The sequence below is a fragment of the Corvus kubaryi genome, unplaced genomic scaffold (assembly GCF_017639235.1).
Source record: "Corvus kubaryi isolate FWS band 111438036 unplaced genomic scaffold, C.kubaryi_AGA036_p1.0 66, whole genome shotgun sequence".
NCBI classification, from domain to species: domain Eukaryota; kingdom Metazoa; phylum Chordata; class Aves; order Passeriformes; family Corvidae; genus Corvus; species Corvus kubaryi.
The window spans coordinates 9,205,834-9,231,921 of record NW_024582054.1 but is presented as its reverse complement, the minus strand read 5'-3'; the positions used below and the strand labels follow the sequence as shown (position 1 = coordinate 9,231,921).

The 26,088-nt window shown below is 35.2% G+C and overlaps 2 long non-coding RNA genes across 2 annotated transcripts in view; both read left to right on the top strand.

The window, feature by feature from the left end:
* LOC121674033 overlaps positions 1-2,902 on the top strand; it is a 29,355-nt gene extending 26,453 nt beyond the window's left edge. The window contains exon 6 of the long non-coding RNA XR_006019414.1: positions 46-2,902. This is a non-coding gene — a long non-coding RNA (uncharacterized LOC121674033). The remainder of the gene's footprint in view (positions 1-45) is intronic.
* A 9,341-nt stretch (positions 2,903-12,243) lies between these two features.
* On the top strand, positions 12,244-25,604 carry LOC121674202. The gene is made up of 3 exons (XR_006019493.1): positions 12,244-12,369; positions 25,008-25,135; positions 25,515-25,604. It is a non-coding gene; the product is annotated as an uncharacterized LOC121674202 (long non-coding RNA).
* The last annotated feature ends 484 nt before the right edge of the window (positions 25,605-26,088 follow it).

Below are 26,088 nucleotides of genomic sequence, written 5' to 3'. Positions count from 1 at the left end.
TGGTATTAGTACTTTACCTTTCAACTCTCTTATTTTCTTTTACAGGTTACTTGTTTTCACTCCTTTAAAACAGGGACAAAATAAGTAATGTGATGGATTACATGAAAGCTGGAAAAGGAAGACCAGAGTAATTTTTGTACTTTATAGAATATTCACATGAAACTTTAAACAAGTAAAATCAAAGAAACACAGGAACTGTGTTCTGAACTCACAGGAATATGATGTAAACATATATAAAAGGAAGATTCCAAAACATGTATTCTACTATAGTGGGTCCTATTTGTTCTTCATACAGAGACAGACATATAGAATAATAGCCTTGAGGTTTTAAAAAGAGGTTATAAAAAGAAAATAAAACTGTTGTAATGCTAAAACGGTGATAGTTTCAGCACTCTTACTTTGGCCCCTTTATGCATGTATCATGATTATGCTTCTTTGCTTGAGCCTCTCTATTTTTGTACACCCTCTGCCTCTTTTGATGAATGATTATTTATTCAGTATTTGACTAGTTATTCAAAGGGTGATCTCCTTTTTTTCACCACAAATTTCTCCTGTATTTTGATACACTTACTGCAGCATCTGAATGCTATTAAAAAGTTAATTAATTTATCTCCACAAAGTTCTGTGAAGATAGATGGTGTTATTATCCCTGCTCTGTAAGTGACAACCTGGGTATAAAGCAATTATTGGTTTCACTGAAAAAGATATGGCTACTCTGGAGGAAAATGGATAGGATCATCTGGTGAATGGCTGCATCACTATGCATTTATATCAAACTATTAATTGCAACATTTAGGAAATAGAATATCTTTAGTTGTTTTGATTCATTAACTGAGAAAGCAAATATCTCATGTCTCAGTTTCTAACTTAAAAAAGAAAAGGACTTCCCTGTCACGAAGAAGACTTCTGAATCTATGGAATTTCTGGTATCAAACATCAACACAGTAACTACTCTTTATGTGAACCAACCCTGGTCCATGTATGAAATGGTTAACATCATAACTACTTTTTAACTGCAGTAGAGAGAAGCTCTCAGGACATCTGTTTTTAACCCTAACTGTAGAACATAATGATCAATTGACTCTGCCTTTGTCTCATTCCTTTCTTCCTTCTCACTTTTTCCTGGTCATGCCCAATCCAATTCTCCCTTCAGCCCTGCCTCTGCAATTACCTGATATCATCATACGGATCCTGTTCCCATCCGTAAATGTGTTGCTTGAGCTTCTGCTACTTCCTCTGTTTTTGGGCTATATTTTTTGCATATTTTGAGCAAATGCTTACATTGGTCAGGCCATACCCACCTCTGCCCACATTGCCTGCCAACCAAAAGGGATACGTAGAGATCTGGAAGGCCAGGTTCTGTTCTCAGGTTGGAGATGGACTGCCCAGAGAGGAGAACTCTGATTATGTGTGAACTCAGATTTTTTTCCCAGTCAGTGAAGCAGCGTGAGTTTTAAACAAATTTCAATATGTACTTTAAATGTACATGAGGTGCTATGTACTAGAGCATCTGAACAAATGAACTACAGTGATTCAGTAATTTTTTAACATGAACCAAATTCTGTGCGGGTGTGTTTGGCTTGTGGTGGTTATTTTCCATCTACTTACTTTAGAAACAGCAGCTCTGTTTTACTTCTTTTTTTTTTTTTTTAAAATATATATGCAGATGCATATATGCACACACAAATAATTTAATATAATTAGCTTTAAGCAAAATACTGAAATGTCAAATTTCAGATAGAAGTCTGGGTAGGGTTCAGGTAAGTTTGCTAAATTTTGGCTAAGCTACAACATGCTGAAAAAATAGTTCTTTTAATGGAAAAGAATTGAACAACTTTATTTCTGGGAGTAGTACCTGGGACAATGACTCATACAATTTAAGCCACTGCATGGAAACTCCAGGAGTAAAATTCTCTGGGAGTTCCCAGTCCTCTTTTTTTGTATGCTTGAATGGCCCTTCTCCTTCCAAAAAATAACAGTGGACCTGCAGATATTATTTTTAAGGCACGGGCTTGTTTATAACATTGGAAACTTCACTGTCTTGCATCACAGGTTATCAATCTTTCTATATCCCATCTTCTATGCCAGCATTTTCTGATGAATTCTTTCAAAATTATAAACACATTTTAATTAACATTTCCTGCACATTAATTTACTTTGTAACAGATTTAAAAAGAAAATATTTTAATTGTAATTTTCTATCTTCATTTCTATTTCTTTAATGACAATTACACGTTTTATTTAAAATATTTAGCTGTCAAACCAAACACATTCCTGTCTATTGACTTGATTGATATCTTTTATTGTTGTTAAGGCTTAAACATTCCAGGGATGAAGAAATATTTAAGAAAACTAACAGATTAATGTGTTTGCCAAGAAATGTTCACATTACATTTTTCCATGAAAATTAGCAGGGTACTGAGCATCCAGAAATCATCTGCCTAAGAAAAAAAAGAAAAGAAAATACTAAATGAAAAATTTTCTTCATGGCCCATTTTCCATAGAGGTACTCCCACCTATAAAAGAGTTTTCAAATAAACTCTTTATTTTTTAATTTAAAACTACTTTTGAAATTAATCCCTTTACCTCTCTTGATATCTTTCTGACAACCTCCTAATCTCTTCAAACTGTTGGTTAAAAAGTGCACCATTAAATCAGCCTGTCATCAATTTTGTCTCTCACCACAGTGACTCAAAGAGTTGCATCAGCTAGATCATTTAAAGAAACCACAACTTTTTAAAAGAACATCTGCTGCTGTAATTTATAATGTATAACATAATCTGACATCCAAATTTGACAGAGTTTGGTAATGTCTTCCAATAATGGGTTGTGAGAGATTTTGTCCTGGGATGTCGCAAACAAAGAGGCAATAAATTATTAAGAGATGCAGCTACCAATCTAATAAAGACAAGAAAAATAATCATCTCTACTTTGAATACTGACAAATATGATGCCATGCAGACTCCTTTTTAAACAGCCTGTTTTAATTTTAAGTATGTGCCGGTTTCTCAGGACATAATTTCCTGAGATTAGTGAATATGAATGAAAGTGCTAAGTGCTGACAATTTGAATTCTCACTTCTTTTAACACTCAAGTGCTAAATATTGCCCAAACTTTTGCTAAAATGTTAAGTATCTATCTCTTTTTTCACTGGTAAATTACCATTGATTTGAAGATCTGACAGCTACAGCCATAGAATAGTAGGAAGAACAGTTAGTGTATAGAAGAGGTAAATTCCAAATCATGATGAAAAAAAAACATCCAATTTTCATGAGAAAGGAAGCAGAGATTTCTGAGAGAGAGCAAGAGAGTAAGGCAATGTGGGCTCGGTCTAGGCAGAAACATCCAAAGAGCGGAAGTAGGGTGGGTAGTGAGGAATAGTCTGCAGAAATGATAGCATCTCCAGGGACAAATTCTCACTAGAAGTCTGTCATTAAATCAGTTACTTTTGTAACTAAAATTCATTGAATTGTTTCCTATCTCCATGCTAGGTGTGCAGGTACTGTAAGGAGATGAAATTAGGATGGGAAGCCTATAGGAGATCTGCAGAGATAAAGTGGATTAGATAAATACTCAAGTTGCATTTAGAGAACTGCTATTAGTACCATCTGGCTATGAAAATATTGGTTGCTATCGTGCAATTGCACTGGAACACAGGTATCTTTTTTGCTAGCTTCCTGTAAGTGGTCTGCTATGGAAAGTCGCTTTCGATGCACATGAACAATAATGAAAAGGAGGAAAGGGACTGGTGGAAAGCAGGTTCATATTTTTTAATGGAAAAGTTATCCACTCAGCAACAAAGGTGGTGAAGTTCCCAGTTTGAAAGTACTTTACAATCAGAGGCCTCATCAAGAGAGTCATTTTCAAAAAAGCACCACACTCCCTCATTGCAAATGAATAAAAAGCTGAGAAAACAAGCAGAGAATAAAGCTACTCTCAGCCTGGGGTTGGCTCCGTAGTGTGGCCTAAATCAATCCCCATCCTTTTTTATGCAGAGTGCACTTACATGCTGATGTGATGGCACAGATTTGTACAAGAGGTCCCAGGTTTGGTAACTTAAAAGAGGCTTAAACAGTTCTTAAAATACTTTAAAGGAGAAGGCATGTTGTCTGCAGTAAATACAAATGTATACTGCAATTATAAACCAGCATTTCTTCCCATTAGAAATTAAATTTTATCTCTTTTTCATGTTGTATTGATTTTAAAGAAATTGTATTCTCTTATAGAATCTCCAGATCATTACTCATTTTTATCTTTACAGAATAAAACACTGTAAAAATAAATGGTGTCTTACCAATGTGAGCTATGCAGCAGATTGTGCAATCTTCATTTTCCAGGACTTTGTACCCTTAGTACACACTGTCAATAATCCAGTACTATGATTACATTAAATTAAAATAATATAAAAATATTTTGTGTGAAACTAGAAAGTTTTGGTTCCTTTCATTTGCCTACTCTCGCCTGAGTCTTTTAGGCCTTCCAGCACTTCACCAAAACACTTTTTTTTAAATGACAGTTTAGTGTCTCTTATATTTAAATGTGTCCAAAATTATGCTTGAAGAAAAATACAAAATATTGCGAAGACTGTAACAAATGGAAAAAGTGTCATCACAACTATATGAGTCTATTTTAATTTGCATTTCTGCACATCATTTTAAAAGAAAGTTATCTTTTCAAAATACAAAATAGATGGCCAATGCCCTAACTAACCATGAAGTGGGTACTACACTGGTGAATACCCTGAATTATCAACCTGCATCTCCTCTAATGGGACCTGACAGGTAAGCTTATAGGAATGAAAAGCAGTTCTAGTAGGTGGTATGTGAAACTGAGCTTATCATGTCACATCAATATCCTGAGATTTTCCATCTGAACAGGATGTGGAAAACTGGCTTATCAATTAACAGATAGGAAATCTATTAAAATATTTTAAAGGATCCTAAAAGATCCATCTTTTAAAATATCCATCTTTTAAATGTGGCAGTATAGTACCATAACATGACACTCCTACATCATGATTTTGATGATGTATAAAACAGATAATGACAAACATCAGCTGCACTGCATGTGTTCCTCATGATGTTCATAAACCTTAGTTTAGGAATGCACATATTCAAGAACTGGCAGAAACTGTGTAAACTAGCAGAGATTAATGTACCACAAAATAGAACAAACTTTGTTTTCTGCTCATGTACTTCTGCTACTAGAACTAAAAGATGCATGTATTTTTTTAAATAGTCTGCTTTCTGTTTGGAACTTACAGCAGATCCCCTTACCTAGATCAGAAAATATATTCATATTCTAAGAGCGAATTTGGTGAATCTAATTTGTGGCTACTAGTTACCAGATAAAGCATTAGTATCATTTTTATGTTCACCATTACCTAGAAAAACAAACAAAACCCCACAAAAAACCCTTTACCATAAAATCTACCATTTATTTACCATCTATCTACTTGCTTTTGGCAAAGACCAAATCACCAAATTTAAATGCCATATTTGGAACTCTTTAAGAACTTCATGTTCACAGATGTCATTATGAGGACTGTAAATTTCAATCCTAATTTGTACCTCTATGAATCTATCTGTCTACTCTATTGAAACACGGTAATTTAGGAAAGAATGAAGAATAGGCAGTGAAGATCTGTTGCTTGAACGTCATTACCTGTCGCTGCTTGCTTCCCTCACATGGCCCATTTTGAAGATCATGCTGCCTTTTTATACTTGCTGGATATCCATTCCTTAGACCTCATTTGCTTGGGTGGTTCAAGCTGTCAAGTGCTCAGAGTGTGTGGCAGCAATTTTGCAAATTCCCTGAAGCGCTTAGCCCCTATTTTATCTTTTATACAGATGACTATTCCTGCTTACCTACAAAAGCTTTCTATTCAAGAATAGATTTTTTTTTTCAGTCACACTATTTAAAATCCAACTATCTCAACTGACTCTAACTTAAGATAATGTAATTAGCAGAATCTGATTATTTACATAATTTTGAATGTGTTGTAATACAGAATATTTATGGTAGCAAAAATAATATATTTGTGCCAATAAAGCAATATTTTATGCTTTTACATTCAAAATTTTAAACTTTAAAAAATATGATCTATGTATGGGCATAAAAGGATATCTATTGGAAATTTTCTTATAGAAAGTATTGCTGAAATACCACAACCCATTTCTAAAACTTTTTCAGAAAAATGGTCTATTAAAAAAGGCTCAAATATTTCTAAGATAATACTGTGCTAATGCCTGGCCTGGGTGATACTGCAGGACACACAAATGAATTATCGGTGTGTGACTGGAATTTCACCTTCCTCTGAAATGTCAGATATAGATTATTGAGGGGTAATATTTATAGGACAGTGACTCAATTTCAATTCTTGAATGACTGAATTTTGGTAGAACGGTTCTGAGTTTGAATTGTCAAGATTAACAAGACACCATTGCTTTACGAGAACAAGTTGTATGTCCATCTCTGGAAGATACCTATTCCCAGTCAATGCCTCATATGACCTATTTGTGATACACTCCTTGTGACACACCTGTCAAGATTCTCTAAAATCTTGACATAGGTGCCTACAGAATACTGAGATTTACAGCTCATGCTCTCATTCTTCACTGACTCTCAAATTATCCCTTTCTGTTTTGTCTCACTGTATCTCTAGGGGCCAAAATATTTCTGATATGTTACAATGGCTAACATATTTAACCAGAAGCTAGAGAATATAGGTTCTGGGCTCCTATATTTAAACCTGCATCTGGTGACAAGGCAGTCTTAGGAGGGACATAATTTAGTCCTTACTTCTTCAGGTTAGGGCACTGAGCTGCAAAGAATTCAGAGATAAAGTAAATAAAGGGACAAATTAATTCTCAGACCTGTGATGAATATTTCCTACTAGAATAGTCTGGGTTGGAGTAATCCGGTCCTAACCTGAAAAGGTTGAATATTTTTTCAGGCACAGACATGGTCCTTTTTCATCATTATTGTATTGGGTTTTGAGAACATTGTTCTAGCCTCCTACTATATAAGAATTTTGCAGGAGGATTGGTAACCATAGCTTTGGGATAAATCCAAACTTTACTCTGTTCCCCATATAAAAGAACAAAGTTCACCACTGGGTGAGAAATCGTAATGGATTTCTCCAACTCATCAATTTGTATTGGTTTCTGTGAGCTTATATGAGTCTGAGCATGTTTTCAGGGAAAAACATGTTTCCTCTAATTTCAGTACGAAATCTTTTACTCTGTCTTGTGTCTCCAAAGAACAGTTATCTTTTAAGAGAGCCTTAATAAATGAGTGGTGCAACATTTACAAAGTACCATTTGTGCATTCTGCAGCAATCCTCACACTGTCTGTTAAATGAAATTGGCCTTCACTTCTGTTTCTGAATGTGATGAATGGCATCATTCAATAATATATGTTTGTCGAGTTGCAATCTTGTGCAGTGTTAAGTGAGGTTCAGCCTGCATATAAAGTATATTCTCTAATAAAAAAATAAAAAAAATCAAGACAGGAAATGACAGGGAAAAACTTTGATGCCACTATATATGCTATCAAAATTACAGAGATTACATTAGTCACTGGGAATGTTTCACATTGAGTTTGCTGTGCACAAACTGGTGGGGCAAATTGTACCTTGGGACTTAAATTTTTAAAAAATATCCTTACGCATGCAAAATTCTTTTTTTATTCATGAAAATAGACATTTCAAGGTCGAAAGGCAAATATTATGCACTTATATGGGCTAAATAAAAAAATTCAGGACACGTGCACAAATGCCTGCTTCTGGATGAGGAAACTGTTCTCTTCACGTATTCAGAAGAGATGTGAAATTGTACTTTCTAATGTAACAGCAATTTTTGTAGGGTTTTTTCTTCCCTAAAAAAGGAAAACTGACAGGCCATATACCACCCAGCAATTCCATGTTGAATCTAATTTTTCAAAAATATTTAAATAAGGTTGTGGTCTTCCTTAGTAATGAGAATCCAACAATATTAATCACAAGTGTTTAAAGCACATTCATCGTAAAGCACAAAAAATTTAAAAAGACAATTAATGGCATATTGAGTGGATCAAGTTTTATTTGTGCTAAGCCTACTCTCTCAGGAGCATTTTCTATTAACATTGCTTTCTACAAGTGATAGAAGTTTTAACCTTGGTGTAGCAGATAAGCCATTGATCTGTCAGCAGACTTTTCCCTACCTCCCACAGTATGGCGCTTCAAAAGTTTGTTTGGAAATGAAACCAAATTCTATGTTTCCTCTACAGATGGTTGACCTCTTTCAGTTAGTGGCTGCATTACTCATTTAAACAATTATACAGGTCAGAATGGTGTAATCTAAATTATTTAGTCTCTGAGTGTTTTTCAGACACCACTGACAGTCCGAGAGGATCCAGCTGCTGGTTGTACCTGGATTTGAACTCCACAAGATAACAGAGCTTTGGTTCAGAGTTTTAGTCACCATACATTGTTTCATCTTCGAAAACACATACCACAGGCAAACTGCTCCTAAGGGACTGCAACCACACAAGTATCAAAACATGCCAATATCAAGACTAACATTTCCCAGACCAAATGTTCAAAACAGTTTCTACTTTATCTGAAAAAAATACCTGGATGCTCCTCCAGCATGCAAACCTTAAAACTACCTTTTCTTGTTTGTCCCCCACAGGGAGCAATTCAAGTCTACCAAACAGTCTAGCAAAATATTATGATAACCTTTTCTATCCTAATTTGTACTGGAGGCTGTGTGTGTGCTAGGATCAACATTAATTACTGTATAACATTTCAGCTGTGTAGTTCATAGAAATGTCAGGGAGTTAGCTAAAGGGGATGTGGGGTCCTGATATCAGCGGGGGGTAAGTGGCCTCAACCATTGTGCTGTATGTGGATGATGGGAATTTACAAAAATAGAATCCATAACTGAGGTGTTAAAGCTAACTAACCCCAATAAAAAGTTCTTTTTCACCAAGAAAACCATCACATAGATAAAGTGTTCGCAAGCAATTACTTGCTTTTTCTAATAAAATCTAAGTTAATAAAGTCTGGAATCCAACAGTTAGCAAAACAGACTGTAATAATGATTCTACATAATAATTGATCTACTTTGTTAAAGTTAATATATCAGTTTGAATTAATGCATTTTAAATTCAGATTCCTTTTGCAGCTTGAATCCAAACTAATTACAGGTTTTAAATTGTCACTAGTAGGAGCTCAGCCAAGGCATATTTCCTCTCTTCTTTAGTTGCACCCTGAGAATTCATGAATCAATTTTTTTCTGGGTCATGACTTCGCCCCGCCAGGAGCAGAGAAAACCCTTCAGTGTGAAGAAAATTTAATGGCAGAGATCCCAGTACAGGCAGAATCTGCACGCAAATGGCTAGGAAGTAAATGGCAGGGGAACTTTCCAATGTATGAGAAAGAAACCTTAAAATCATTTGTAGTAATCCAAACGGCAGTGAATTAAATAAATAGTTTTAAGCACAGCAGTATCCATGTCCGTCTTGGCAATTTCGGATTGTTGGATGATTTAAGAGAGGGCTGCTTTTGCAAGCCTTTTTTTTAAACAGTAGAGGTCACCTTAGTACAAGTCTCTTCTAAAAAAACAGTCCACAACAACAATAAAAAACCCTTTTCTACCCTGATAAATTATGCACTTAGAAGTACTCACAACTTCCTTCCAATGTTTTATATAAACTTAAAAAAAAAAAAAAAGATTATATTGTCAGTTTAATTTCATTATATTTAGCTATAGGGATTATTCAATATGAAAAGAGGAATTTTTTCTAAGCACATTTACAGTTTTAATCAGTGATCTACACATACAATTCATTCAAATATCTGAAAATTGGTTTGTGTTTTAAGCTTTACAATTACATAAAGATCTGTCAGGACTACATATTTTTTTCTCTTTTATATTTACCATTGGGAAAAATGTGACAAAGCAATTTGTTTCTTGGGAGGAGATACTCAGACATAAATTGCATCTATCAAAATTCACTCATCTTCATTAAAAAAAATAAAAGCATTCAGAAGCCTGACAAATCAACAAAAGATTTGGTAAATTAGCATAAAATATATCCAGCTTAATACAAATTGACAAAGCTCTTTCTACAGTATTTGTTTTCATGGCATGGCTACCTTTTATCAGCATTGTACCTAACATCACCTTGGAAACTGCTTTGTGGAAAAGCTTTACCAGACACTGAGAATGAAAGCAGAAAATTATTTGTTAACTACTTAGAAGATTCTATACATAGTGAAGGATTTTTTATAATAATTTAAGAGCAATCAGAAGTAAATGCTTTGCAAAAGAAAATCTGGCTGTTTAAAGACATTAAAGGAATTCTGAAAAATGGCACACAATACCTTGCTGTACACACAAATATATTCCTAAATATTAAAGTAGTATTTTGTTTACACTGCCAACATTACCAGATTTAAGTGGTGTAAAGTAACTGTTTTGGCAATCTTCTCTACCAGATAAGGTTATTTAAAGAAAACACATTAAAAATCCTACTTAATATCTCAAGATTATTATCTTTATACATTATCACTTCAGAAATGAAATGTCTGGGACATTCTTAAATGCTATTTTACTTCTAAATCACTCTATTAGATTTCCTGCTTGAGTGATTTGTGAAGAAAACATTACATATATATTTTTTTCTGATTACCAAACCGCATTAGACACAAAAGTCTACTTGAAACTAGTTTACAGTTTAAAAACAGGTCTAATAACAGGTGAATGCTGAAAAATATGCAAACAAAATGGCAGACATGAATGACTTCATTTAAGGCATAATTGCGTCTCATCAACCCAAGAAATCATGCAGAAACAGTCCCTGTTTCAGCCAGCCAGGGAGAGACTGGAGAAATCACTCAGGCATGGATTCTAAATGGAAGGTCCACTCCTGGGTCTCAGCCAGGGAACTGCTCCACACACAGATCCAAGCCTAGGGACAATAGTCCTTAGAATCACAGTTCATCATAACAGATAATTATACAGCAAGTAAAACAATAAGGTATTTTGGCCTTTCAATAGATAGACTAATTGTGGACTAGGGAGTTCTGCCTGGGAGGCATAAAACACACCCCTCTGTGAGTCATTTTATTGTGGTGAGGAGTGGCATGAATTTTGTGGAAAGGGATTTTAGGAACTGGTGAGTTCCATATGTTGTTTTTTGCTGTATGTCTCAGGCACATAGCCAGAGTTTCCACGCACACAGCTAGAAGCTTTTTTTTAAAAAAATTTCTTCCCACTTGCCCATTTAAATGTTTTAAGGAACATTATATTTTTTTTCCCCCAGCAAAGTCAGTAACCGCAATTATTTTCCTCTTTTAAGCATAATAACATTTCAACTTGGATAAGGTGGAAAGAACTATATTGGTCTTTTCAAAGGGAAAATATGTTAAGATTACATATTTTATATATGGTTTTCATATCAATGAATTCATAACACTGGGTTAAAATATTCCCTGAAACTATTGTGTACCATTTGTTTTCTGGATTGTTTGTAGAGACAAAAAAACGAAGAAGGAAATACATGTAGTTCAAGACAGAGCAGCTTTTGAATCTTTTTAAATGTGTCATTCTGTTTTATGCTCAGCCAGTTCTTTTTCTTCTCCTTAAAAAGATGACAAGCAAGCAAACTCTTTTCTAGCAAATAAAAGTGTTAGTTCTTGGATGCCATGCAAAGGGTGCAAATGCATAAGAAGGCTGACCTCCTGCACTAGGAAACAAGTACTCTATCTCTGCAATTTGTGCAGCCCCACTGCCAGCCAATTAACTCGAAGTTGAGTTTTGACTCAAACTCATGACCCTTCAATCCCCACAGTCATGTGTTACATCTGGTATCATTGAATTAGTCCTTCCATTTTGGCTTGCTTTTTTTTTTTTAAACCGTCCACTTTCTTTCTGCCAATTTTTTTTCTAACCACTAATGATGATTCAAGAAGCTTTCTACAGTATCTGCATATTTGTTTGTTTTTGAGTAGAGCTCCCTTGGAAAAAATCTGGCATACAATTTTCTTTTCTAAGAATACCATTCAATTCTGCATTTCATGATACCCTTTTTTCCTGTTCTGTACTATAATGGTGACCATTACATCATGTACCCTGAGGGCTGTGCTTAAAAAGAGAAAGGATGGTGAAATTAGCAAAAATAAAAGGAACTCCCTGACTTGAATTCACAAACTGTGCTTGTTTTTGTTAAACAGAACAAAATCTGCGGTGACGGTAGCAAGTTCAATAACGTGTAGCGCATACGTTTTTCTCTCAGCTAGAAAGCACCTTCCTTAAGAAACGCTTTTAAAATATTCAATGTAAACTACTGAAGATACTCATATTAAGTAGTACTCCCCAAGCTGTGAGTACATTTCTTGTTTTATTTTTAGTGCTTTTTAATGGAATACAGTTTATTATCTGGAACCTGTTTGCCTCCCAATTATTTGTAAAATTGTTTTAAAAATTCTGATGAAATGAAAAGCAGCAGTTGATTTATTCACTTTTTCAGAAGTCATACCTGAAGAATTAGAGAGTTGAAAGTACATTTAGACATTTTTATTCAGTATAGCTTTTCTAAGAATTTCTCCTATGCTAGCAAAGTACAGTGGTAGCTGCGGTCGGCAAATACAGATAATTCCAATGGTGAACGTTAATCAGGCTCTAAGGGCTTAAAACATTCTTTTTTTTCTCATCATGTCTGCACTGGATTTTCTCATTCAGCTATTATATGTGCACTGCTTCATCCTTATGTCAGTATACCTCCATGTAAGTCTTCTGCTTGCCTTTTGGAACTACTTGAATGTATCATCTCTCATATATATATACGCACACGTGTGTACGTGTGTGTATGTATGTCTATGTATGTGTATCCAAAATAAATTGAAAAAAAATTATACTCTTGTCAACAGAAAAACTTCATTAGATTAGTAAAAGCGATCATATTTCAAATGCTTTTGTGCACATAAAATATTTTTGTGGTTACTGTATGCAAGTACGGTAACATCATTGTATCATACACAGCAAGTTTTATAACAATCAGTGAAAAATAAATGATGCATTATTATTGAATGATGTGATATTTAAATATAAAAGCAGTTGAGTGCCCTATCAGTTTCCTCTTAATATTTTGCTGGTACGAATGTTTTTCTGACTTCTAAATCACACATTTGCTAAAATGAGCTCTGCTAGATATCAGTTTGAACACAGGCACAATGTGTCTCAGTCAGATTCATAAAACAGATAGCTGAACTAGAGTTTGACTTTTGACATCAACAATCTGACTTCAATATTTCTCCACAAAAAGAGACTTCTGACTCTCATCGCTGTTTCAGTGTGATGGATAGCTTTTCAGCTGCTGACAGCAGTGAATGTAATAAATGTAATCATCCACACTGGGGGCTGAATATTTCTATTTTTTAAGTTTTCCGTCTTGTGCATTACGAATGACAAAGTAACACCTGCGGTATTACAGTCCCTCCTTTCCTACAAAACTGAAATACAAAAATATTATTATAAGTTGTCTATGTATTGGTGCTTCAGTGCTAAATAAGCTTTTAATTACCTACATTTGTTTTTTTTTTTCTCTAAGAAACACTTGCAGAAACAGAGCTTAATTTTAGCTCTGTTTGACTTCTCTGATCATCTGGGTTTTCATTGTCATTGCTTCATAATAATTTAATGTCATATATAATGACATAAAACCAGGGAAAACCACAGAAGCTGCCAATCTGAACTGATCTAAGTGTTCACGAGTATAAGCATAGAAAAGCCTGATTTGTTTGTGCCAACAACATTCAGCATGGTCTGTAACTGGGCTAGTGTTCCTTTGCTATTTAATTTTCAAATAGTCTTTCAGTGTACAGTGTAGCTGCTTAATCAGAGTGTTTTATCTACCACAATTAACAAAATGAGTGAATGTATATATTGGCAATACATAAAAAAAGTATTAAATTTATGTTTACCATTTTGTCAGCTAAACATTTTACCATCCTGTTTTTTCCACTCGCTTCATCTATAAGCAACTATTATTATGTTTGCAACTGAAAGTGTATAGCTGAAACACACGCCTAATTCAAAATTAGTTCTAAACTTTCATTAAAAAGCTTTGCAGAGAAATATCTTTTGTTAATGAAAAACTTATTTGGAAGCATATAAAGCCACAGTTTGCATTTTCCCTAGTCTCTGACAGCAGTGACTTATCTTACTTTACATCTAATTAAAAGTTTATGGAGATGCAATGGATTTTTGTGCAAATTAGAATTAATTAGAGTTATTAAGAAGCCATGAAAAGAAGGATTTGAGAAATAGTGAGAAATATTATTTAAACCCTAATGGAATTCAGCGAAACCCACAGGTCTATTACAGGTCCCTGATTTGCCAGGATCACTGCAGGGAATCTAACATTAATAAGCACACTGGTAATTAAATCATTTGTTACTTTGTCTGTAATGTTGTAATGTTTCACTGATACTCTGTCAGAGCTCTTTGTGCAGATCAGAGCTAATCAAAGGTAATCAATTTTCAGCATTTGAAAAATCTGTAAATGATTATACATTCATCAGATCATTTAGTGGAGTGCAAGGAAAGTGCAATGCAATTAATCTTCCTGCATGAGGAGGAATTACCACCACAGAATTCAACAGTTATAATTAATTTCATTGTCTTGCTGTGAATTTTGATTGCTTTTCTTTGGACTGTATAGTACAAATGATGATTCATTGCAAAGTATTTGCAAAGCAAACACACCAGTGTGCTATGCAAATTAAAGTAGCTGTATAACAGATAGGTTTCAAACTTCCTATTTACTCAGGGTTGTTGAGTACTAATTTGCCAAATAATTGCTTGTTAACTTTATACACTCTTCCTCTGAATATTGAGATTGGTAACCAATATAAATAGAAAGCACATGCTGTTTGATATATCATGGTAAGTGTTCAAAATACTAGTTAGCACTAAACTTGCACTCAACTAGAAAAAACATAATTTACAACATATTTTTCTAAAACTAGTCATTCTGCCTTCTCTAATATTTTATTTCCCTTTATTTCACTGTGAAGGTCACTGAAAGACAAAGAAGGAATTTTATGGCTTTACCAGAAACAGCCATATAAGCCCAAAGCAGAACGTTTTTTAACCATTATTACTTTAATACTAATTTTCCTTCATTCACATTACTAAATATTAAGTACCTTTTTCAGGATGTTATCAAATTATAGTAAGCAGCGTGGACATTTCTAGAAAATTGGTCTATGCGCCAAATACCAGTGTCAAAACCAAATGTTGAGCTCAGGGTTCTCATACCAAACCAGAGCCTACTTGAAGGAACTGGAGTGCTGAGCAGACACATATGCTGCTGTAGATTCAGCTATAGGTCTGGAATTTTAGACTTTTGTACAGAACTAGATGCTACAATGATTTGCACGATTTGCTCATTGTTAGGAAAATACTAACAGAGAGATGTTCAGATTTGAGAAATGCCAAAATTTCATTCTAAAAGTGCCAATTAATTTCAAAAAGTGTTGAATTAAGCTTTGCAGACAGAAATATGGGAGTAAGGATTTAGGGAGTGTGATAAGAATGTGTAACTGCAAGCTATATATTTAATATTAAGTAATCTCAATTTTATTTTAAAAGCTGTAATACATAACGAATATTGGGAAATACCAATATTGGGAAATACCAGCAGATATCTGGTTAGTCATTACTGGCAGCATTATATGTTAGGTGCTGCTTAATTTATAATCAGCTGGAAGTTTTTCATTTAAAAAGGTAAACCACTACAATACTGCATTAATTTGCTCAGTACAAATGAGGTTTGGTAATAGTAATGTATGGTACATGTACGTATGTCTATGTATGCATATATGGTTATGCAGCATATACACAATATATATTCTTCAAAAGCCAATTCTTCCATTGCTGTCTTTATGACAGCATCACATGATCTATTTAAATTTAAACACATGATATTAGAAAAAAGAAAGACATTTCAAAGAGAACATGAAGACAGAATGAGAGTCTCCTTTCAATAATAGTAAAATTTAAACACTGTACAGCTAATTAGTGTAAGATACTAATAGAAGACAGAATGAGAGATGTTCAGGTTTGAGAAGTGCCGAAATGTGGAGCTGTAAATACTGATTGTCTAAGTGCTTCTGAGAGCCCTGGAAAATTCTTAGAGTGAATGTACGCAGAAGTTTGAGGCATTCAAACTCATCTCTTCTTTTCAACCTACTTGGCCATGACTGAGTCAATAGGCTGAGTCTGACTCAGTGTTTGCAGTCCCCAGCTGAAATCACAGACATATAAATCTAGATATGAAGTAAATACCATTTTCAGAATTTAATGCTGAACAGGAAAAGATTCTCATACTTATAATCTGTTCTGATAGCTCTCCACAACTCATAAAGATTTTTTAACAATTGCATCTTTTCTTGTATCAATGAAAACTAAAATAAAGACAAATATTGAAATTTAGAGAACAGTGCATTGCACATATGCAAGGAGTCCATGCTGTTATTGTTTTCAGAAATGTCTATTTTTTATGCCATCAAAAGTTTCATCATCTAAAAATCATTGATGTGCACGTCTCAAAAAGAAAAACTCTTGATGGATATTTGGTTTATAGTGGATTTATATCTTTTGGTGAATATTCCAAAGACTTCAAAATTGTACTGGGAATCTTAAAAAAATAACCCTTTTCATGTTACAATGAAAGTATTTTCTGGCATTTGAACTGGTTTGGACCATCCTCCCAAAAGCATTCAACATAGACTTGTTCATGACAACGGCAGGAAGAAACTACTGAGAACAAAATATTTATGTGCTTATCAACAAGAATTTTCATTTGTATCTGAACAGAGGCTGAGAGGATAAGATGAAAGGCACATTTTTCAACATGTTGAGGTTTTTTTATCCTACAGGCACAAAATTTTCCATATTTTACTAAGGATGAATCGAGGACAATCAGCATGATATTATTCATTCTGAACTGGAGGTCCATGGATCATGTATTTCTTTATTCCCATTGATTCCAGGCCATGATCTTCCTATAAGGAAGGGCCTGAAAGAAGTGAAAAGGATGATTTCCTTAGGTAAAAAGAGGAAAAAGTAATATAAAATGTAATGTACCCCAAATCCACACACGCATATTCTACATTCTTGTATATAGGTACAGATGCTCTCCTCCTCATCGTCTCATAAGAGACATACTGCTTCTTCATTAAATTCTTCATTTTCTCTGACTCTATAGAAGACTTCAAATAGTTCATCCACACACAATGAAAAGAATTGTTAATTTAATATGGCTTTAAGAACATCCCCAAAATGTACACTGACCTCTCATTGGCCCTATTCAGTTTACTTTTCTTTGTCATCATAACCTCTGTAAACATCATGGAAACGTGTAGACATGTCCTCATTCTATGCTCCAAGCAGTTTAGCTTATCTGAATTGCACTATGTTCACTTTTTGTAAGTAAAGTATCCCATATTTAAGTTCATTTTTTAAAATTATTTTGATTTTCTTTTACTTCTTTCAATGATCTTTTATTGTCTAAACTCTAGATTTCTGCCGAGTTTGTGAACTGCACTTGTCAGAGTATTGCCCACAACTCAGGGTTCCTTTGTTGAAGCTGTAGAAATAAAATGAATAGTATAAAAGCTTGATGGCATCTGTGGATAGGAAACTCATTAAAAGCCTCAGCCTTCTGTTTTATTTCTAACCACATTGCCCTGTGGGATTCAAGGTCTTGCAGGATGAAACCAGCAGGACTCATTACTTCTAAAACAATGTTTAGAGTTCTATTGGTGGTGGAATGTTCTGCCAGTCAGGTAAAAAACCTAGGCCTTTATCCTTCCTGGGACAATACCAGGCAGCTCAGAAACTGCTTGGAAAAAGTCATGCCTTTGAATGCAACTGCAGGTGTTGCTCCTCAAAGACTGTTGGTACCCTCCTATGCACCCTTCAAAGGAATAATAGAAAATTCACTTTGGGATTCAAATGGAGTCTAAGAAAATTTGAAATAATAGGAACAAACTTTTGAGACTTCCTACATTTTTCCCACGAACCTATGGACCATGACTAATACCCTGAGGGCAAAAAAACATCCTTTTTCCCTCTTACACAGGCATAGAATTCATGGTGTCAGATAAATAAGCTTCATGACCTCACCTTGTTTAAGGCTACCATTCAATTACTAGCAAAGACTAGTCACCACAGTGAGAAAAGAGTGTGGCATTCTGATTGCTCACATTAATTAGAAATAGTGCAAAATTTATATCATAGAAGTATAGTACAAAATTATATAAACTCTCTTCACAAGACAAAAACATTTAGCCAAAAGTAACTAGTATTAGTTTGAACAAATTGATGGCTCCCATTTTCTGTGTGATTAGAGACAATTATGAGAACAATTTTAATATATGATAGAAACAATTAAGGACCTTGCAAGTGTGGAAGTGATTTAGCGTCCTAAAGTAGTTTCACAGCTGTGTCAAGTAGAATTCCTTTCAGAGATTTGCCAAATAATTTATACATCATATCAGAAAATTTCAATCATTTTGTAAAAATGCCTAATGCAGTAATAATTAATAAATTTTGTATGCTGGCAAATATACTTATTCATTAAAAAGTGTAACTCTTGACTGCAAGACACTTGAAACACTATTTTAAAATCCAAGCAAATTATGAATTATCTAAAATGCAAAGAATTACACATGCAAAACTTAACTGATAGATGATATCTTATGAACTTTAAAATCTGGGCAAACAGGTTTTAAAGAAAAATTTTTACAGATTATCAAGTCACCTAAAGATCACATTCACACAATTCATAAAGCAACAAGATAGGGCGGTGCTTGGAAGGGCAGAAGAGAGCTGAACAGAATATCTTTCTTGTGTCAAAGAATTAGATTCCTTCAAGAATAAGAGTAATGTCAAATAGCTACACTACCAACGCGGAAACTGTAGAGATTTTCTTTTTGAACAAGTTTCCCAGCAATAGACTTATTAACACACAATTTAATGAATAAATGGCAGTATTAAACATATTATATCTGAAGAATTAAAAAGAAATATACTCTTATTTTTCCTCATCAACATCCAAGAGGACTTTGCCAAGAAAAAAAAAACAGTTGCAAAGCATTTTCTCTTTTTGTTTTTCTTTTATTTTTCCGAGTCTATGTCAACTCCAGGAATTCTCCTATAGTATCTCACTGTTTTGAATTTCTAAGGCATTCTTTTTCTACAAAAAACTTCAGTAAAAAGTCAATCTGTAAACTGAGAACTTGTTTCCTTATGATTTAGAGTTGCATACTCTTAATACAAATGTGTCTAAATGTGTCATATCCTGTGAAGTTTATTTACTTAGAATATGAAATTCTTTCTTTTGCCTATATTTACATGAGAAATAGGAAACCGTAGCATTATTTCTGGTGGTAAATGAGGGGACTGAAGACTATTGGATGAAAACAAATGATGGCCCTCAAAAGAAGATACAGTTGGGAGCTTTGTGTAATTGTTTCTGCATTACTGCTCCCACAGGACCAGCTGAAGAGATTACCAACCCCAGCCAACCCCCAACTGTTTGTTGCCATCCTCTTGCCAGAGAACAGTGGCTTGCCAGATCCACTGGTTAAATTACTTGTGTGATCACTCCCTAATTTATTTCAAAGTGACTTGGTTAGCAAAGCAGGCAAGCAGAAACGATCTGTTATTTCAGTGGTTTATGCTGGCTCATTTTAATTTTAATAGCCTAGAAAGCAATCTCAACAGCAGCTCAGCCAGGAAAACTAAGGATGGCAGCTACTGAAAGCAGTCTGGGGTTGGTAAACTTCAGCAACTGAAAGAGAAAAGATGCTCACAACATGCAGATTTAAACCAAGGTCCAGCAAAAAATTTAGGCACTTCTGCACTTAAAGCACCTGGATCACCCTACTGCTGTAAATGGGGCTATTAATAAACTACTACTTATGACGATTATGTTATTTTTGGAAAAAGTGTGTCAGATGATGACATTTATTCCATGTAATTTTATATATGAAAATTAAGCATCTTGTTTGCATAAATCTTCTAAGCTTTTCCTGTAGTCAATGGAAGAACCACCTCCAGAAGGGTAATTCCCCAGCTATCTGAGAAAGGAGGTGTCAGCTGCCTTCTGAAGATGTTCATCACAGAGGATGCCACCCCTTAGGTTGGAATATGCAGTTGTCTCCTAGGCTGCTAAAGTTAGGCAACCTGAATTGTATCCTATCTGTACCTCACCAAGTGGGCCTGACAACCACAGCAATGTTATTTCTGGAAAAAACATTCTTAAATGGGACAATCACCTTTACCAATACCATCACACCCTTACCATCCATTTTGGAAAAAATTTTATAAAGTGTGCAGTGTTTATTTAGTAGTGGAAATCAGTATTTCATAAATATCATATATATATATATATATATATATATATGTTACTGCCATCACTGATTACTTTAACTTCCTTTATGTCAGTAGTTTCCCTGGCTTCAAATAAACTTTTAGATTGTAATTAGCTTTTCTAATAATGTACACTGTAATGCAAAACCCATAAATTTCTTGGGATTACCTGCATAGACGTATGTAAATTAGCTACATATATTTCTTTATATATAGTGTCACATGAAAATAGGCAATTTTTTAAAAAAAAAAAGTTTTTAGATGTATAGGAATGGTAAATGCCTAGAGTATAGTAAAACAAATTTTACAATCTCAGTTTGAAATATACTGTCCATGTTTACTTAAAAATAGCTTGCCAACAAGGATTCTGACTTTCTATGGCCTTTAGTAGTCTTCCTTCACACTCAGCATACAAAAGTTAAAAGATTCTTTATCATCTCAGAAATTCCTTTCACAATTTTAAATCAACCTAAACTTATATAATACAATTCTCCTAAGTGCTTAAGTCATTTGCAGCTCAAATCCAGTAAGTTTAAAACCTCTTCTTTGTCAGTTAGTTGTAAAGTACTGAGGTGAAGGTAAATTGAAATCTTTTCAACAATTAATGGAAAATGTTATAACAGCAGATTAAAACTGAACAAGGATGAGTTCATTAAATCATCCCTCTTTTGGGAATGCTCATTTGATTTCACAAAATGACAGAATCACAGAATGAGTTGGAAGGGACCACAGTGGGTCATCTGGTCCAAAATTCCTGCTCAAAAAGGGACATCCTAGAGCACATGGCACAGAATTGCATCCAGATGGATCTCAGATATCTCCAGTGTGGGAGACTCCACAGCCTCTCTGGGAAATCTCTTCCAATGCTCAGCCACTTGCACAAGAAAGAAGTTCTTCCTCGCATTCACATGGAACTTCCTGTGCATCAGTTTCTGCCTGTTGCCTCTTGTCCTATTGCTGGGCACCACCAAGAAGAGCCTGGATCCATTCTCTTGGCACCCTCCCTTCATATACTGATAGATATTTATGAGGTCCCCTCTCAGTCATCTCTTCTCGAGGCTGAACAGGCCCAGCTACCTCAGCCTACTCTCATAAGAGGGATGTTCCAGTATTTTAATTATCTTTGTAGCCCCCACTGGACCCACTCCAGGAGCTCCATGTCTCTCTTGTAATGAATACCCCAGAACTAGACACAGCACTCCAGATATTGCCTCAATAGGGCTGAATAGAGGGGCTGAACCACCTCTTTTTACCAGCTGGCAATGCTCTTCCCAGTGCACCCCAGGATTTGCTGCCCCACCAGGGCACACTGCTGGCTCATGGACAGCTTGTTGTTCACCAGGACCCCCAGGTCCTTCTCCTCAGAGCTGATTTCTAGCATGTCAGCCACCAGCCAATACTGGTGCATGGGATTATTCCTCCCCAGGTGCAGGACCCTGCACTTGCCTTTGCTGAATTTCAGAAGGATCTTCTCTCTCCATCTGTCCAATCTGTTGAGGTCCTTCTGCAGGGCTGCACAGCCCTCTGGGGTATCAGCCACTCCTCCCAGCTTGGTGTCACCTGTGAACTTGCTTAGGAGGGATCTGCAACTTCATCCAAGGCATTGATGAATAAGGTAAACAGTACTGAGCCGAGTACTGAACATTGATTTGACACTTTCTAAATGATTTCCTTCACATCCTCCAGATAAGGGGTAAGAGCTGTGCAGAGGGAGATAACTTTTCTGACAGTGGTTATTTACTCACTAGTAGAACTATCATATCCATTCACTAGTGGTACTATTGTATCTTGTGTTTAAGGCAGAATGACACTTCATTGTTCCATCATAAACATTACCAGACTGAAGCAGGGAGTTGATAAGTGATCACAAGAGTAAAGACACAAGGCTGAAGTGCCTTAGAGTCTAATTACCAAACTGTACAAATGTGTACAGTCAGAACAAAAGGATGATCCTTTGTTCTGTGAATGTATTTTAAACCAAAATTGGAAGCAGATAAATGTACATGCCAAAAATGAAAACAACAACAAAGTAGTGTGATTGGTGTGGTTCTTACACTTACAACTCGGAATTATTTTTCCTTCTTGACAGGCTTAAACAAGATTTGAAATTGCATTTTACAATAGCATTTTTCCTCATTCATCTAATAAATAGTTTTAATGTATCAATACATGGTGTAGGATATAATTCTAAAACCTTTCTTGTGCTTTAGGAACCTGGAATCTGTGGAAGCTGCCATATGGGGGAAAACCATTAGTGAGGAACAGAGTTATATTAAAAATTCACAAAATACAGAGTGTTTTAGAACATGAAACATAGATGGAGTTCAGTTACTGAAAATATATATCTCTGTGGTGTAGTCTCATTCTAAACGGATGCTAAACCTTGCTCCAGGCTGCAAGTTTTCTGCAGTCAGCTGCAGATGTGATAGGACTTGCTTTTACATAATCGTTTTGTCTTATCTGTAAGCATCCCTCACTTGGACAACTTGAGAGGCATTAAGGGTGTGTGCAGATGAACGAGTTACCCTCTGAACTTATGTTTCTCATACTCTGCAAGAATTGCCTGCAACACACTTTTATGCTGCATTGTACCACTCAGAAAGAATACAAATATGGAGTAGATGACAGGAAAATAGTTTGTAACACCTTACATTGCTGATAAGATATTTTTCATCTTTCCATAGCTAAGGTTTCCTGCTATCTCCTTCTTAAGTCCAGTTACTCTTATTCTGTTGCGGTTTGTTAGTTGCAAAGTGAAAAGTAAACTTGTTTTCTTGCTTATAGTGAATAAAACACTTCCATCTAGTTGATCAACGGGACTTGGGGCTTTTATGCCTCTACAGTCCTGCAATACTTTGAAATAATCTTTCTCAATTAATAAATCCAATGTTGTGTATATTTATATATATAGATATCTAGAGAGAACTTTTTAATATGCTGATTCAGTGTTATCCCTATACTGCGCAATTATGAAAAAGTTACTTCTTTGCTGAGTTACCCCTGCCCAGATAGTCAAATTAAAAATCACAGTTCTGTTAGAGATTACAGAGAACAAAAAGAGATCATGTTGGAAAGTATTAAATCATGCTGCTTAGTGGGTTGACACACACAATTAAACAATTCAGGTCATAAGTGCTCATGACTATGCTGTTGACAGTAAGCTACCACATGATAATTTATGGAATGTTTTCCATCATCTCCAACCAGCTATAAAAAATTACTTCCATCCTGATGGATGATGGCCTTGATTATCTCCTACCAAACTTATACCATGCAGTATGCCTATGTTTGAAATAAATTAATTTTATTAATATGTTAAGTTTCAATACATGTCCCTTAATATCCTGAGATGGTCAGATCTGTCCTCTGGCCCTGCACTAGTTTCTTAGAAGGTGCTGCAGTCATTCACACCAACTCTTTCACTTGTTTCCTAAGTTACTGCTACTTTCTCCTTATCGGAGTCACTGATTTGCTGTGTTTTCACTGACAAGGGCTGAACTGACTCAACTCCTTTAGCAGAGGTAACAGGTCATGTTTGATACCTCATAGGTAATGCTCTAAATTGGTTTGAGCAACAGTGAGGTGCAAAACTCCTAGAGTGCAAAGAAAATTTGGTTTCAAGTATTAACAAGCCTTTCTTTTTATTCAGGACTAAATCTACACACTTTTATTGTAGCTGCTACACTGTAGGAATAACTTTTTCTTTTGTTATTCCTTGTTTACCCTGGAAGCAGGGGAAAGCATGATCTGGGGGGAAATAGTGATAAAAGTCAAATCTGTGCTAAATTAGTCTTCATGTATAGCAGCAAATATAGACTTGTCTGATCAGGAATTTTGGCATTTTAGAATGTCCTGAAAAGAAGTACATGCCTTTTTCAGACATTTTTTTGAAAGCAGAACTGAACTTTGAGTGTTTCTTCTTCTTGTCATATTTATTAATCATTAAAGTTTCTGACATGTTTTCTTATTATTGTTTAGTAGTAATGTCAGTGTTAAACCATAATATAGGTGTATACATCTGTTGTTTACTCTGAGATGACTAACTACCATATATAAAAATTCATATTAAAAATAAGTGATAACACACCAATGAAATAATGATTTTTAAAAGCCCTCTGCCTTTGAAATACATTAATATATTTAAATAAGAAAAGAGATCACAGTTCCGTATCCTACCACTGACACACAGAGAAATAAACAAAATTGAGTTGGAGAACAGACCTGCATAACATACGGCTCAAGGACTTCGTGCAGCCTGCAGAGCATCTTTTCTAGCATGCCAACTATTTAACAGCAATGTGTACTGTTAGAAAAAGCAGGGTGTGCTTCCTGGCTGGGCTTTTAACCAACCCCCCAAACTCAAAGCAGTGGATGGGATAAGTATCTCCTGGCCAGGCATGTGGGTAGGTGGGTGGGAGGACACTATTTATAGAAAGGGAAAGGCAAGAGACACTGGACAGTCATGGCAAAAAGGTAAACTCAGTGATAGCAAGGGAGGTTCTTCACTGTAGCACAGAATAGACCTTGTCTTAATATAACAGATTCCAATCGTTCACATACATGGTTCTGTAATTTCAGCATTCCATCCATTCTTGCCTCCACAACGCAACGTCTGGATTGAGTCTAGCAAACTCTCGAGGTGAATGAATCTTTGTGTCCGCATGCTAAAATTTTAGAATATCAAGGAAGAAGATATTTGGTACCATGTAAGTGTTGTATGCTTAAGTTTAATATAAAATTTCAGGGCACATAAAATCCCCTGCACCCACAACTTGCTAATAATTTTTCTTGTCATCTATGGTTTTATTATTACTTATGACATTTTACTGAATTATTCATTATTTTATAGTTGTGGTATTCTAGAAAAAAATTTAAACCTTCTGGAATCATAGTAGTACTTCAAAAAGCAGATGAACTGTATGAGCAAGTATACTCTTCCCAAATGTGGCTATCTCAGGGTGCTGAGGAATTAGATTTCCATCTCAAAGGCAGTTATCTTGACATAACAGATTACTGCTGCCAAAAGAAAAAAAGCAGTATTTTCCTATACTCTCATACTTCTCTCCCTCTTTCTGCCACTTTTAGTGGTTGTGAGCAGTTAAATATCACGTCTCACAGAAATTGAGCCCGAGAACGTGAATATACCTCTGAAGGTGGCTCCTTGGGAGTGCTCCTGAAAGCGAGCACTCCTTAGTGTAAGCAAATGACATATGCTTTCTTCCTTCCATCTCAGCATTTCTGTCTTCTATAAACATTTTCAATCATGTTGTCTGCTTCAGCTGTCATGAATAAATGCTTGTATTTGCACTTGACCATAAAAAGTTAATTGTGAATTACTCTACACACATGAAAATGGCAAATGCTTAAACTGGGAGGTTGGACCACATTAATTTCTCAGCCCTCCTTTTTCAACTGCACAGGCCAGGTGAAGACCCCAGTGAGGACAGGAGGGACAAAACTTGCCACAAGAACATGAGCTTTCTGGTCTGCAGTGAGATATCAGGAAGCACGTTTATGTCTTGAACGTCTTGAGAAACACATCATAATGCCAAGTTACAGTATGATAATGATGAAAAAGTCTCCTCACTAACAAAAATAATTAGAATAATCCAATCTGTATTTAGATTAAGTCTGAGGTTGGTTATTATACCAACAAAAT